A 16,536-nucleotide genomic window follows, 5' to 3' on the forward strand; every position below is an offset into this window, starting at 1 on the left:
TAACTTCACACTTACGAAATTGTATTTTGTCTGTACTTCGTAACCTGTTCATATTTTTTCGGAACCATTGTGATACTATGAGAGCTTTGAATCATGTATTTGGTATGGGGTCATGATTTTTCAAGTACGTTGGAGGTAGATAACACTATTGAAATGAGCAGAGAATTTTTTTTATTTTTTGACATTATTGCAGAAAGCTACGCCTTTTTTGAGATTTGGCTGAAGTTTTATGATGTTATGATGACGATGTGTATTACGCTGTTGCGGTATGTTTATGATCAATAAGCTGATGCTATATGAGTTATTTGAGTATGCTACGTATCTGTTATGATGAAATATTGAAGAAGTGTCGACGAATAAGGTAAGGAATAATGAGTAGTGGTTAGGGACTCTGACTTGTGAAAAAGGATGTTGGAAACCAAGAATCATACTTTAAGAGTTATGAAATGTATGTAAATGAGTGAATGTATTACAATGCCGACGAAAATTTTTTGTACTCTGTTATATCAATAGGATTTTGTTTCTACAGATTTGTAACGCAAATTCTTGACCTGTGAAATATTTTTATATGAGACTGTCACTGTAGCGGAAACTGCTGTCGTAAATATTTCCGTAAGGAAGTTAAGTGACCACTTGCACGTAATGGATCATGGGCAGCTGCGCGACAGTTGCCTGGAAAAAAGCCATTAGTGTGTGCCTTTCAGAGGCACAGATGGAAAAAAAGAGGCCATTATCCTCGCTATTGACATTCCTTTGTAGAAAGCATCGCAAATATGACACGCTCAAACTTGAAAACATATGATTATACTGTGGAGCTCTTAATTAATGATATTTACTAAAATGCCTAATGAAGCAATGAGAAACATTTCACGGTTATTGTCTTGCTAGTTGAGAGAAATGCCATATGGCTTGCTTTATGTATTTATTTACTCATTTTGTTTAATATCTAGTTTCTAGCTGCACTGCAGCATTGGTTAAAATAAAATTTAATAGATGTACTAATATAAATATTTTATGCCTACAGATCCAGTAAATAATTTTATGATCTATTCAAAAAAACGAAGGAGCATAAAAAGACATTTCCCTTCACAGGAATTGCATACGGAAATCTCTTTTCAACTACTTGGTAATTTTTTTGGTAGAATAACTTCTTGTGGTGCACCACTTTAATTACATAGACATTAAGATGTGAATATACATTTCCCTTGTCTGCACTGTTGTCTTTAGTGTAATATTTTTTCTGCTTGAGCTATGTCATGTTCAGATATAAGTTATTACATTTGCTACTGCTGTTTGCCAGGCATAGTGCTACTAAATTTCACTCTGTATTACTCTGTTAAGCTAGTTTTACTACTGATTTATTTTTTTGTTGCTGCACATTGGCTCATATTAGTTGTAATGTTGCATTGCTTGGTAATTTAGATTTACTGTATCTCGCTTTGCAATTTTCCATTTTTTTGTCATTGCTGTTTGTGTTGATTGTTTTGTGTTGCTGCATTGCCTCGTCCCTTAGTTTATGCATCTGAGCTCAGTAGATTTAAGTTAGCTGAAGATGGGGTAGGCTATATAAGAGAACGAGTTATGATGAATTGGAAGAAATGCATTGAGAAGCTATAAGAAAATGGTATGGCCAAAAAAGGATTTTGAAAGAGGATGAATAGAATACAGAAAGCGGGCTTAGATAGGACTTTATGGGAATAATGATGAAGGAAGGAAGATCTCCATGCAAAATACTGCAGTAAAGCAAACCCTGTCTTTTCCTTTTGTGTTATCCCTCTATGTGTTTGTGTACCCTTGTGAATTTGTGTTCTTCCTGTCTTTATGTGTTTAGTTAATAAGATTTATGTTGTAGAATTTTTCTAGTACTAAGCTACATTCACTATGATGAGGAATACTGTTATCCTCAAATATAATTTGCATTTATAATACGTCATTTTCTTTGTAAAGCTGTTTACACATTATTAATTCTGTTCTGTTTCAATTCTCATGTGTGAAATTAATGTTTAGAAAACTATTCTCATTATTTTATTTGTTTACTTATGTCATAATTCCTGTAACACTGATGTATGTGTCTATTTCTACTCTTTTCTAAAGCCTGTATTACTACAAATGTTATCTGTACTATTATGTTCTTTAATGATGTACTTTGTACCTTTGTAATTGTATTCTTATGTTGTAAATTTATAATTGTATAGACACCAGTTCTTCAAATTAAGTTACATTTCACTGCACACGTTTCTGTTGGTCATAGTATATGGACAATATATGAGAAGTAGGGACTGTTAGTGTTTGCACGTGTGTTAATAATTCAACAAGGGACTGGATAACAGCATTGCTGGTTCTAAGGACAATTCCAAAAACTTTGTGAGTGCACAAGTGGTGGTTATGGACTTGCTATATTATCCGCAAGACTCTTCAATGGTGATTGTGCACCTGCACAGTCACAACAGATGGCTGCTAGCCGTCTCTACAAGGACTACAGTGGGTCTCCATCTTTGATGACTCACCAATACCATTATTTCTACAAGGACTGCAGTAGGTCTGCATCTTTGATGACTCACCAATACCATTATTTCTACAAGGACTACAGTGGGTCTGGATCTTTGATGACTCACCAATACCATTGTATCTACAAGGACTACAGTGGGTCTACACCTTTGATGACTCTCCAATATCATTATTTCTACAAGGACTGCAGTGGGTCTACACCTTTGATGACTCTCCAATACCATAATCTCTACCAGGAATACAGTGGGTCTGCTCTGTGATGACCTACCTACCAATATTCTTGATCTTCGACTGACTCTGCTGTGGGTTTGCTCTGTTGTGGCCCATTACCTGTCTGCATATCAAGAGTCAGCACTGTCTTTCTGTTGGAAGGACAACACTACTTCTACAAGACTGCATGGAAATCCACTACTTCCATGTGCATTTTCTTTTAATGCTCAGAATTTGTGCATAAAATTGTAATTACTACTGTGATGAATGACCAGGACTGTCTTTATGGACTGTGAGAAAATTTTAGCTTTTGACCAACATTGTATCAATAAGTGTGTGCATTTGATATCTTTGTTATCGTAATTATGAAAAATTTTATCAAATCATTATTGCCCAGTGCCCAAAAACAATTTGTAAAATTTTTTGTGAGGAGCATGGGGGCTATGTAAGTAGGCTGTAGAGGTTTTTTTATTGGTAACGCCACGTAGCGCTCTGTATGAAAATCACTGGCTGTGCTGTGTGCAGTCTGTGGCTAGTTTGCATTCTTGTCTGCCATTGTAGTGTTGGGCAGCTGGATGTGAACAGTGCGTAGCGTTTCGCAGTTGGAGGTGAGCCGCCAGCAGTGGTGGATGTGGGGAGAGAGATGGCGGAGTTTTGAAATTTGTAAGACTGGATGTCATGAACTGCTATATATATTATGACTATTAAGGTAAATACATCATTTGTTCTCTATCAAAATCTTTCATTTGCTAACTATGCCTATCAGTAGTTAGTGCCTTCAGTAGTTAGAATCTTTTATTTAGCTGGCAGTAGTGGCGCTCGCTATATTGCAGTAGTTCGAGTAACGAAGATTTTTGTGAGGTAAGTGATTTGTGAAAGGTATTGGTTAATGTTAGTCGGGGCCATTCTTTTGTAGGGATTACTGAAAGTCAGATTGCGTTGCGTTAAAAACATTGTGTGTCAGTATAAGCACAGTCATGTATAATTGTTCAAAGGGGACGTTTCAGGGTCTATGGACAGGCCTGCAGGTTTCATTGTGTCAGTTCCTCCAGCACTATCTCAGACGTTAGTCGAGTCAGCCGCGTCGTGCTGCCGCACTTCTGCTCTCTCACGGGGCCCCTACATGATGTTAGGCAGATGTACCAGTTTCTTTGGCTCTTCAGTGTATAAATGTAGTGCACTGCAGCAGTCGCTTACACCGTCCAGAACAAAGGTCAGCACAGAGATTGTGCTATGTGACTTAACGAGATTGTGACACGTGGTTTATCTTATAGTGATCCTATTGAGAAGATGATTGACGGTGAAACAAATACTTAGTTATTATTATTGAAGTACAACTACTCATAGCGTACAGTGTGCGCTGTAATTATTGTACGGCAGAGAAATTTTGTAGGAATTATAATGCGTTAATGTGCTGCAATAAAATTAGTTCCCATTTTGGCTATCAGTGCAGTCTGGCGCTGTTACTGCAAGAAAGACGTAAAGAAATAATCCTATACGTAAAGGATTAGGAACTGAATGTGGGCAAGAAAGATCAAACAAGTGAGAAAGGCATAATGTTGGTTTTGTTATGCACTGCTACTTACCCGGTTTGTTCAATATAGCACTACACACATCTACGAGATGCTGTATAGCGCCAGTTTTGCACTCGGTGGCCAAAATTGGAGCTAATTTTTTTCCAGCGTACATAGGTTTCACATTAATGCGTTGGGCTTTCTGCCAAGTTTGGCTGTCATTTGCCAGTAACAGGCCACACTGAACCTCCGTGAATAACTGCACTATAACCATCTGGTGAATCTAAAGTTATCGTAATGTAAATTTGTGTTTTTTCTACTGCTTTTGCGAATGGCTTTCAAACGAAGCCACTGGAGTAGTACGTACTTTTGAAATAGATTTATTAAATCTGATGCCCTTTTTCCTTGTTGTTTAGGACCGTAATTTGTTTTAGGCATTATGAATTCATGGAACTTTCGAAACGTGAATGTGTCTAGGAAAAATATGAAATGGCTTCCAAATGAACCTGACGAAATGATGGGTGGTTGAAAACTGTATGTCTCAGGGGACAGAGAAACCATCTCTGTAAAACAACTCATTGTTTACCTTTTAACCATTTCTAATTGTATTCGTTGCTTAATATGATAACAAAAGTTAATTTGGTGAAAAGTTTTAAAATTACCTTCCACAGAGAGCCCATCTTCTCAAAATAATTGATTTTTTCCTTTTTGCAATTTCTTCTTGTATGCGTTGCTTACTATGATGGTAACCGTGAAGTCTATGAAAAAATTTAAAATTAATTTTTTTAAATTATTGTGAGTCAAAGGATTAAACACCATGTAACATCGCACGATGTATCTATTGTTCCCATGTAACGCTGAAACTCGTTCGTTAAAATGTTGACATTCACATTATTCACTTCTTCCGCGAGCTCTTCAAAGTCACTCTCTGCCAGGTGATAGTTTACTTCAAGTATCAAGTCCTACAATCAAGTAAAGACATATCTGCCACTACGTATCGGGCGGTTATAATTAAACTGACGACATCGCTGAGGCCAGAAAAAGATCTTGCAAGAACGGGACCAACGATGACTGAAGAGAATCGTTTAACGTGACAGAAATGCAATCCTTCCGCAAATTGCTGCAGATTTCAGTGCTGGCCCATCAACAAGTGTCAGCGTGCGAACCATTCAACGAAACATCATCGTCATGGGCTTTCGGAGCCGAAGGCCCACTACTGTATCCTTGATGACTGCACGACATAAAGCGTTATGCCTTACCTGGGCCCGTCAACACCGACAGTGGACTGTTGATGACTGGAAACATGTTGCCTAGTCGGACGGTCTCTCGTTTCAAATTGTATCGAGCGGATGGACGTGTACTGGTATGGAGACTACCTCATGAATCCATGGACCCTGCATGTCAGTAGGGGACTGTTAGAGATGGTGACACATACGTAAGCATCCTGTCTGATTACCTGCATCCATTCATATTCTGGGAATTTCCAGCAGGGCAATACTACACCCCACACGTCCAGAATTACTACAAAGTGGCTTCAGGAACTCTCTTCTACGTTTAAACATTCTCGGTGTCCACCAAACCCCAGACATGATCATTATTGAGCACATATGGGATGCCTTGCAACGTGCTGTTCTTAAGAGATCTCCACTCCTCATACTCTGACGAATTTATCGAGAGTCCTGCACTATTTATGGTGTCAGTTCCCTCCAGCACCACTTCAGTCATTATTACTCGATATTAGGCAGGTGTACCAGTTTCTTTGGCTCTTCAGTGTGAAATGATTCAACATTGTATAGTGAGATATGACTAAAATGACACATCAATCCGCTGCTTCTCCTCTTGAAAAGAGTGCAACTTCCATGTTTTCTGTCCTTGATAGTCACTGAGTAGTGGCATTCTAAGAAATTCACCTATTTCAGCCCAGAACCAGAACTCTTATAACCCAAGATTCCTAACAGACTTGCATCAAATTAAATTAAAGACGTAGCGATGCATTATCGCCTGTTTGGTTAAAATGACAATAAGGAAGGGGAAGATAACTGTCTTATCTCAGGATTAGTATACATTAAGATATGTTATCAAAGTTTAACTCGAAAACACGACTCTCAGCTCCACTTGATACTAATAACATGATTCCAACGTTTCCTCATCATCGCTAATGTGAATTCAAGAACAGTTTTTGACTTACAAACAGCTGTAAGTGTTGTCTCTCCCTAGAAAACTGTTGTAATAAAACATTTTCAAAACTGGGACAAACGTCCACGAGGACAATGTTATATGTTTATTTACCCAAAAAATTGTTTAATACCAAAAATTGTCACTAGAATCTATTAGTATATCCAAAATTGAAACGAAATGATTTCTAAAAGAAACAAATTTACAAAATGGTGACTATCTCATTCGGAACACACATGTGTTAATTAAAAAAACCTATTCGCTAAATTTTAATGGGAGCTTCAACAGCTTCATTGAAAGTTGTGGCATATGTCTTGTGTTTCCTCATCTATCATGTTTCAGATGTATATAGTGTGTTGTGTATGTCAAAAGGTCATTGTACGTGAATGAACGCATGCGTGGGTTTACAAATAAAGTTCTTAGGCACAGCCCACACATTAGTAGCCGTCACCTAGCGATTATCTTCTATGAAGGGGCAAGAAAATGTCGCAAAGACACTCTGTCTGCTTTTGGGCTATGCCGACAAGAACAGCTATTGTGCTCCGACATGTCGCACTACACGTGGAACGCACTGAATTGCGGTTCGGGGGATTATAGCTCCGTCGAAGGATCAATCGCTCCTCCCAGCTGCTATAGTCTCGTCTCTGCTTGCACCGCGATGCAGTCGTCTCTGAAACAGTCGACCGCTTCAGAGAGCAAAGGTACATTGAGGCAACAGAAGTCATGGGATAGCGATTTGCACGTATAGAGATGGAGGTAGTATCGCGTAAGGTATATAATGGAAATGCATTGGTGGGATTGTAATTTCTACTCAGGTGATCCATGTGAAAAGGTTTTATGGCCGAAGGGAAATAACAGACTCTGAATACGGAATGGTAGTTGGAGCTAGACTCATGGGATCTTCCATTCCGAAAATCGTTATGGAATTTAATATTCCGAGATCCACAGTGTCAGGAGTGTGCCGACAATACCAAATTTCAGGTATTATCTCTCGCTGCAGACAACACAGTGGCCGATTGCTTCACTCAACAAACGAAAGCAGGACGTTTTCGTAGAGTTGTCAGACTAACAGAAGAGCAGCACTGCGTGAAATAACCGTAGAAATCAATGTGGGATGCAGGACGAACGTATCCGTAGATCAGTGCGGCGAGATTTGGCGTTAATGGACTATGGCAGCACGTGACTGGCGCGAGTAGTTCAAATGACTCTGAGCACTATGGGACATAACTTCTGAGGTCATCAGTCCCCTAGAACTTAGAACTACTTAAACCTAAGTAACCTAAGGACATCACACACATCCATGCCCGAAGCAGAATTTGAACCTGCGACCGTAGCGGTGGCGCGGGTCCAGACTGTAGCGCCTAGATCCGCTCGGCCACCCCGGCCGGCACTCGCGAGAGTGCCTTTGCTACCAACAGCACCTATCCTTGGCTCGTGATCATATCGGTCGGACCCTACACGACTTTAAAACCATGGCCTGGTGAAATTAATCCCGATTTCAGTTGGTAAGAGCTGAAGGCACGGTTCGTGTGTGGCATAGACATCATGAACCTATGTTGGCACTGTGCAAGCTGATGCTGTCTCCATATTGGTGTGGGCTATATTTACGAGGCCTGAACTGGGTCCTCTGGTCCAACTGAACAGATCATTGAATGGAAATGGTTATGTTTGGCTACATGCAGACCGTTTTCAGCCATTCATGATCTTCATGTTCCCAAACAACAATGGAATATTTATGGATGACAATGCTCCATGTCACCGGGACACATCTGTTCGCGATTGATTTGGAGGACACTCTGGGCTATTCGCCCGAATTTGGTCGCCCAGATAGCCCGACATGAATTCCATCGAACATTTGTGGGACGTAATCGAGAGGTCAGTTCGTGCACAAAATGTTGCACCGGCAACGCTTTCGAAGTTATGGGCTGCTATAGAGGCAGTATGGATCAATATTTCTGCAGGGGACTTCCAACAACTTGCTGGTCAGCCACATCCAGTTGATGCACTGGGCCTAGCGACGGAAATCCGACACGATATTAGAAGGTATCCGATGACTTCTGCCACCTCAGTGTACGTCATCAATACGCTCGATCACAAATCTACAGGAGAATCCAACAATTTATTTCTTAACACGAGTTCATGCCCCTGTTGTCAATAACTGTTGTTGTTATATTACGTTTTTAAATCAGTTTTCCTTAAGAAACTCAATTAGGGTTTCCACAGCAAAACTTGGCGCAAATTGGCTGGTAGATTGTCCCACAAAAAAAGATAGGGAGTTCTTGTTCCCCCAAAATCCATACATCTGAGTCACTTTTGGTGCATTCATTCTTAAATCAGTGCATATGGTTGGTCAAGTAAGGTGTATTCTCCTTATAACTGATTTAGTATGGGCTGAAAAATTTGTAATTGCATCGCATTCGTGGCTTGTAATTGTATCTCATTCAGGAATCTAATCATTTGTGTGTTGGAGAGATGTGATACACACATCATCACACTTAAAAAGACATCATGAAGCTAATTCTGAGCTCAAATGATTGTAACTAGTGTATGGCGGTATCAGCTGTGTGTCTCACAATCACGGAATACAAAACACCAGACTCCTCACATCACTAACATCACTTAGCTCTTCCATCGCGAAAGCAAAAACTAACTTCCTAAAGTCTTTTTCAAATGTTAGGGACGAAAAGTCTCCCATTTACAATAAAAATCCCAGACCTCACAAGAAAAACATTACAGTATATCAAAAATCAGTCAAATGAGGCGCCATACAAAACAATTTTTAAGAAAAAACCAAAAAATGTGGAACGACATATTAGTTTTTGATTACCTCCCGTAGTATTCCCCACGCTAGAGAAAGAAATGAGACAAATTGACACATCTTGGCAGGCCTTGCCGACGGTTCTCGGAGTCCACCGCGGCTCATCGTAATCTAGAAACGTCTAAAACATGTATTATACTAATGAACAAGCCAAATGTTCCCCCAAGTAGATGTAGAAGCAAATAGCTTCTACTCTCTGGCACGTAAACTCACTGTGAAGCGCGTCTGTTCTGAAGTCCTACACACTTAAACTAAGTTCAGTCAGTAGCCCCATAAGAACACTCAAGAACAAAACTAATGACAACAACACACTAAATAGACAAACACAAAAATTAATCGCACAAAAAGATGTAGCTAATCGCAGATAAAGACATTGGGTAAGGAGCATCTAATCTTATCTAAAAAGCCTGATGCTTTTGTTTTAAAACACATGCATAAACAGAAAATACAAATTCTAATCCCGTAACTGAACTGAACTATTTCAACACCTCTCCTTCTCTGTCTGTCTATCTCTCTCTCTCTCTCTCTCTCTCTCTCTCTTTCTATCCCTTGGTGGCTCCAACATTCAGTTCCCTTGTGCTCCTTCGTCGTCGAACTGCCTCAGCTTTGGACTTCATCAGTTTACTTTTGGATTATGGCTCCCATTACTGTTACCGCTCTCTCTCATGTTTCTAATTGCGCGCTCATTACCCCATGAATTTCCTCGTTACTGGGTGTCGAAAGCGAGATCCGGACCCTTCACATCTCTGTCCCTCTCATACAGATCTCACCCTACCATTACGCTATCCAGCACAACTCACAGCTGCACTCAAACTTCTAAATGTCGTCAACCATGCGTTGGGGTCTGGTTGTGAATCGTGCTCGGATAGCCTAATGGTAAGGCGATAGCTCGCAAATCTGGGTTCGAGTCCCAGCGCGGCAGATATTTTCACTGTCCTCATCCCATTATACAGCTGATGGTTGTCCATATTTGCAACTGCGAATACATTTCACGTATTTCATAAGAGCTGTTATCACCGCAGTGTCTGACGCTTCGAAAATGTATGCACAGCTCGTAAATCCAAAACAAAAACACGAATGAACACAGTTAATCAAGCAACACAAGTTCCGCAGAAAATTCTGCAAACTGTTAGCTACTCAGATAACGGACAGCACTAACTGCAAAATGAGAAACTTACTTAGAATCCAGCGAACTTGAGCCACGACATACATGTCCATACCGGAAGAAAAAGGCTGAGACGGCGGCAGAGAAAGGCTGCCACCGCCGTCTTATGGATCAGTAGAGATCCAGACGGCTTCCCCACAGCAAAACAGGCAGAAGAATGTTGTCTCATCCCGAATCTCTACTTCTCCAAAAATTCGACATGGAGGGGAGAACCTCTGGCCACTGCCACAGTGACCAGCGAGAATTTCGCTTTTTTTCCAGAATACAGGAGAAACTTGAACAATTTTCCCACTCTTCCCTCACTGAATGCATTTTAATATGAAGAGGCTTGGTATTGGCTCATAGTCTAATTCTACTCACTGGTAGAGCCCTTTGCGCCAGAGCATGGTGTTGGACAAGGTTCGTACGATTGAACAGCAAGATTTTTTGAGCAGGCTAGCGGTTTTGCCACATCGACAGGCACAGTTATCCTCTGGGGCCTCGTTGGCAACTCCTTTTAAAAGGAGAAAGTCGCATTTTCAGCCAAAAGGGGCTTGCTGCAAACGCTTCCGCGAAAAGCAGTGCTTGTGAGACCTGCTCCCTTCCACCACATCCTTCGTGACGGACCGCCTGTAGTCAAGCCAGAGAGTTTATGCGGCCACTCAGCCAGCTCGCTTTTCAGCAAGACAAATTGAAAGCTCACTCCTGAGCTAGCCAGCCTTGTGCTTTCATCAAATATAGCCAGAACTTAGCAAACAAAATGATTAAACATCTAATATTGATATGTGACTACAATGTCACAATGTTTTCCGAGCTACTTTAGGTTAGCTCTCAGTTCTTCGACTGTAACGTTAGGTGCAGATGGAAGATGAGACTTTGAATCCTGTTGCGTTTGTTATGAGGAGAGATGGTAATTTATATATCCCCATACTTGTCACTGGCCTGAAATGCCTGTGATTAGTTAGCATTCAAAGTTTCTTTCAACAGACATCCACTTCTCCTTTACTGAAGCAATTTCACCAACCCTATCCTCAATATTTTCAACTATAAACAGTGGCTTCGTTATTGCAAAAGATTCTCCACCTGTTCCAGAACATACCAAGAACTGAGGGAACTATCTACGTCCATTGCCTGGCTATTATATTAGGGCGTGGTCAAAGGTAGAAATGCCATGAGGTTGCAGATAGCATATAAATTTCAATCCAGATACTTACAGAGATGGCCGCGTTCACACGGCCACGGTAATGGGTTATTTTGATCCGTTTTGTTGCGGATCGTCAGCTCCGATGCCACTCACTCCGGTCGTAGGCTCTTCCAAGGGCGCCACCGACCCACGACAAAGGCCACCTGGCACAGTAGCCGTTGTCCGGAATTCCTGTGCCGCGGAGCGGACAGACACCAACTCCTCAGCATACGTGGCGAGGTTACAGCTCAGGCATCAGCAGTGCGATCCCAGCGTTGTCAGGAGGCTACCTGCCACCGTGATGGTACGTGACGACTTACCTCCGCCCCCCCCTTCCCCTTTCCCTCTTACCGCACAGGATTTTGGGCGCGAACGCAAATCCACTCTAACAGTAAGTACCCTGAATGACAGCGCATGATCGACAGATTGTGCACATCTTAAGGCATCCCTCCACAAACGGTCCGCATTTTTGTGAAATTTAGAAGATTGGAGGTGAAATCCTAAAAGAGATCCGTAAGGAATTCAGCCAGAAAGGTTGAGGGAGAGGTTGTGATGTGAGGTAAACTGTCGGTTCTCCTGATGACAGCCGAATCGTCAACGTGAAAAGTTTGGCTAGTTGCAGGACTCCTTTTAGAGTCTCTTACGATGGACAGTATTTACCGCAAGTGTATTCTAACCCCGGTACGACATGGGGAAAAAAGGAGGCGATAAAGTATATTAATCGCGATACTCCTATTAGCCAACATTCCACCATCTTCCACCACCATAAGATCAACAGAATGTGGTTCTCTAAATTTTTTGCCCGACGGCAGGTAATGGCTAGATCCCTAAGAGTGCGGCGAGTTAATTACCTAGAAAGTCATTCCGTTTTCATCCAAAATGTGGCTAACATGAAAATCACAATCAGTATTTTAAATATTTGCGCAGTTCCATTAAAAACGGGGAAAACTTGTTACAAAATTTTTGCTGCTGAAGTCAGGCAATGCTAAAACAATGCAAAAACACTCAAAGAGAACTGATTTAGAGTATGTGTACATCTCAAGAAACAATGCCGACTTTACATTTGAGATTGAGATAACCGATCGCGGAATTGAAAAGCAACAGCAATCGCTTAATAGTGCAAAGGCTTCAGGACCAGCTGAGATACCAATAAGATTTTATAAAGATTATGCGAGAGAACTTACTCCCCTTATAGCAGTAATTTATTGTTGATCACTTGAGCAACGAAAGGTACCTAACGACTGGAAAAAAGCGCAGGTCATTCCCGTTTTTAAGAAAGGCCGTAAGACAGATTCACACAATTATAGACCTATATCGTTGACGTCAATCTGTTGTAGAATTATGGAACATGTTTTATTCTCAAGAATTATGACGTTCTCGGAAAATGAACAGCTCCTCTATAAAAAATCAACATGGATTCCGCAAACAAATATCCTGCGAAACTCAGCTCGCTCTGTTCCTCCATGATTCCACAGCGCAGTGGACAAAGGCGTTCAGGTTTATGCCGCGTTCCTTGATTTCAGTAAGGCATTTGACACCGTCCCGCAGTGCCGTTTAATGAAAAAAATACGAGCTTACGGGGTATCGGAGCAGACCTGCGACTGGATTTAAGACTTTCTTGCATGTAGAACTCAATATGTCGCTTTTACCGGAACTAAATCGACAGATGTAAAGGTAATATCCGGGGTAGCACAGGGAAGTGTGACAGGACCGTTGCTGTTCACAATATATATAAATGATCTAGTAGAAAGCGTCGGATGCTCTTTAATGCTATTCGCAGATGATGCAGTTGTTTATACCAAAGTAGTAACGCCAGAAGATATTTTGCAGAACGACCTGCAGAGAATTGATGAATGGTGCCGACTCTGGCAGCTGACCCTGAACGTAAATAAGTGAAACATATTGCGCGTACATAGGAAAAGAAATCCACTACTGTACAGCTACACTATTCATGACAAACACCTGGAGACAGCGTCTGCCGTAAAATAGCCAGAGTGACCTTAAGTGGAATGACCATATAAAACAGATTGTGGGAAAAGCAGATACAAGACTCAGATTCATCACGAGTACGACATTTACCTAGATACTGGTATCTGCTGCTGCTTTCTGGCTCTCGTAAATGCACACAGTGAGCTGAGTTTCACCAGTTGATTCCTATAGAGGAGATTTTCGGCCTTCAGAAATGTGGTAATACGTGAGCATGAAAGAAGTTCCAAAATTCGACAACAGACCGATATCATATCGCACATACATAGGTAAAGAAATCCAGTACTGTACAGCTATACTATTGATGATAAACAGTTGGAGACAGCGTCTGCCGTAAAACATCGAGGCGTAACTATCCAGAATGACCTTAAGTGGTATGACCACACAAAACAGATAGTGGCAAAAGCAGACTCCAAACTCAGATTCATCGGAAGAATCTTAAGGAAATGTAACTCATCCACGAAAGAAGTGGCTTATAAGGCGCTTGTTCACCCGATTCTTGAGTACTGTCCATATATCTGGGATCCCTACAAGACAGGACTGACAGAGGAGATAGAAAGGATCCAACGAAGAGCGACGCGTTTCGACACGGGATCGTTTAGCTGGAGAGAGAGCCTTACGGAGATGCTAAACAACCTCCACTGGCAGACGTTACAAGAGAGGCGTTGTGCATCACGGAGAGATTTACTATTGAAATTTCGGGACAGCACTTTTCAGGAGGAGTCGGACAGCACATTACTCCTACTCCCCCCCCCCCCCCCCCCCCCCTCCCCCCACATACATCTCGCGTATTGACCGCGAGGAGAAAATTCGAGAAATTAGAGCCAATACAGAGGCTTACCAACATTCTTCCTTTCCGTACCCTCCGCCACAAACCATTAGGTGGCTTGCGGGGTATGATGTAGATGTAGATGTACATTCAGTAAAGCTAACAAGTCTTAAATGAACTAGTATGCATTACAACATTAGAACTGGAAAAGCTTTTGAGAACAGAAAACGAAAACAAATCTTTAAAAGTAGGAGTAAAGTATAGAGCAAGGCGATTACCTTTGACTGAAAACTTTAATGTCTGGCCAGTAATTAGCATGTAAAGACAGATTGAAACTTCTCCCGAAGCAATCACAGTACTTTACTGCGCCTTACAACACACGTTTCGAGCGTATATACTATCATCAAGTAAACGCAAATGTCGAGAAATATCATTGTAATAACCATGTACGTTCTTTAAGATGGTATGCAACGTCCAAATACGTCGAATAAACTGCCGTAAAACATTGCAGCTGTTTCGTAACGGTTAATTACAGCTTTCTTAACATGGCATTAAGATTAATTTTCGAAATTTCAGACGCCCCGTGTCAACATTAAAACTGCAAGTAAAGATGCAAGTACAGCATAAAAGAAAAGAAAATAACAGTGACCTACTGTGGCTACCGTTTATCTTGTTCCTTGAACAGGCAGTAAAGGAAGTGAAAGCAAATCTCAGAGGATAGGGAGCTTGGGAAAACTATCTGCTTGTATAGCGCGAAGCAAACTGTTATTAATCTTATTTCATATTCATGATTCGGATGGCAGTGGTATGTAGAGGGGTTGCAGGCGTACGTAGATTTTGCCCTGAAAACGAGGAGGAAGATTTCATCTGAGGAAGTTGGCGTACGTTGTTCATTTAGAGTATCATTAATGAAATAAAGGCCAATAATTGTAGTACCAAGCATCCCACACCAGACGTTAACTTCCCATTGACGCTGATGTTCCACCTGTCTAAGCCATCGCGAGTTGTATCTGGACCAAAAATGCACGTTCCTTGTACTTACCTGTCCTTTGTTTTGAGAAGGAACATTCATCGATAAACAGAACGAGAATTTGCTACTGTGCCCACTGACAGAACTGTACACGATTCTGGAAATAATTCCCAGGCAATTCTTGATGTAGGCGTACATGGTAAGGATGGAGGAGGAGGAGATTAGTGTTTAACGTCCCGTCGACAACGAGGTCATTAGAGACGGAGCGCAAGCTCGGGTGAGGGAAGGATGGGGAAGGATGGGGAAGGAAATCGGCCGTGCCCTTTCAAAGGAACCATCCCGGCATTTGCCTGAAGCGATTTAGGGAAATCACGGAAAACCTAAATCAGGATGGCCGGAGACGGGATTGAACCGTCGTCCTCCCGAATGCGAGTCCAGTGTGCTAACCACTGCGCCACCTCGCTCGGTGGTAAGGATGGATCCGGTCACGTGTAAGAATACGATGTACACTGCTTTAGGAATGCCAGTCTCGTGTTCAAGCTGTCTTGTGCTCACATGTGGATCCATAGCAACGGAAGCGAGAACAGTAACTTCGGCAGCTTCGTCTGTTCGAGTGTTACGACGATTGCTTTGCCGTGGGTTGAAACTTCCCGTTTCCCGAAGCGTCGCAACAAGACGAGAAAACATCCGTCGGGAAGGTGGGTTCTTGTCAGGATAGCGCTCTCTGTGCAGTTCCGCTGCCTGCGTAGCATTTCGCCTGCCTTCAACAACAACAATAAAAGAAACGCTATATCGATGCAGTTTGTAGGAAGGACAGCCTTCACTGTATGCCTACTCTAAACAACAGTATTGAAAAGGACTTAACTACTGTGGTAATTGTACCCATATATAAGAAAACAGTATTGCAATTACTGCTCTGTCAACTTACATTCCCCATAGGTGAGTAGCATTTCCACCTTCTCTTCGTTGGTGTACATTCAACTCACACAACTATTCAACTGACGATGGTTGACAGAATGATGGGTGTACATTCTACCTATGTCTACATTTGTCCTCTGTCAACGTCAGCACGGGGATATGTTCCATTACCCCTAGTACCTGCACTAAGTGCTGGGAGCATCAACGTCATTGTTCTGTTGTATAATTAATAACGTTGTGTTTCAGTGAATGGTACACTGTGATACATTTTTTGAATAGGTATTTAGGAGAGGAAATGAATTACCAAATAAAAAATACAGGATGCCATTTAAAAAAGTCAT

Source organism: Schistocerca americana, chromosome 8 (genome assembly GCF_021461395.2).
Source record: "Schistocerca americana isolate TAMUIC-IGC-003095 chromosome 8, iqSchAmer2.1, whole genome shotgun sequence".
NCBI classification, from domain to species: domain Eukaryota; kingdom Metazoa; phylum Arthropoda; class Insecta; order Orthoptera; family Acrididae; genus Schistocerca; species Schistocerca americana.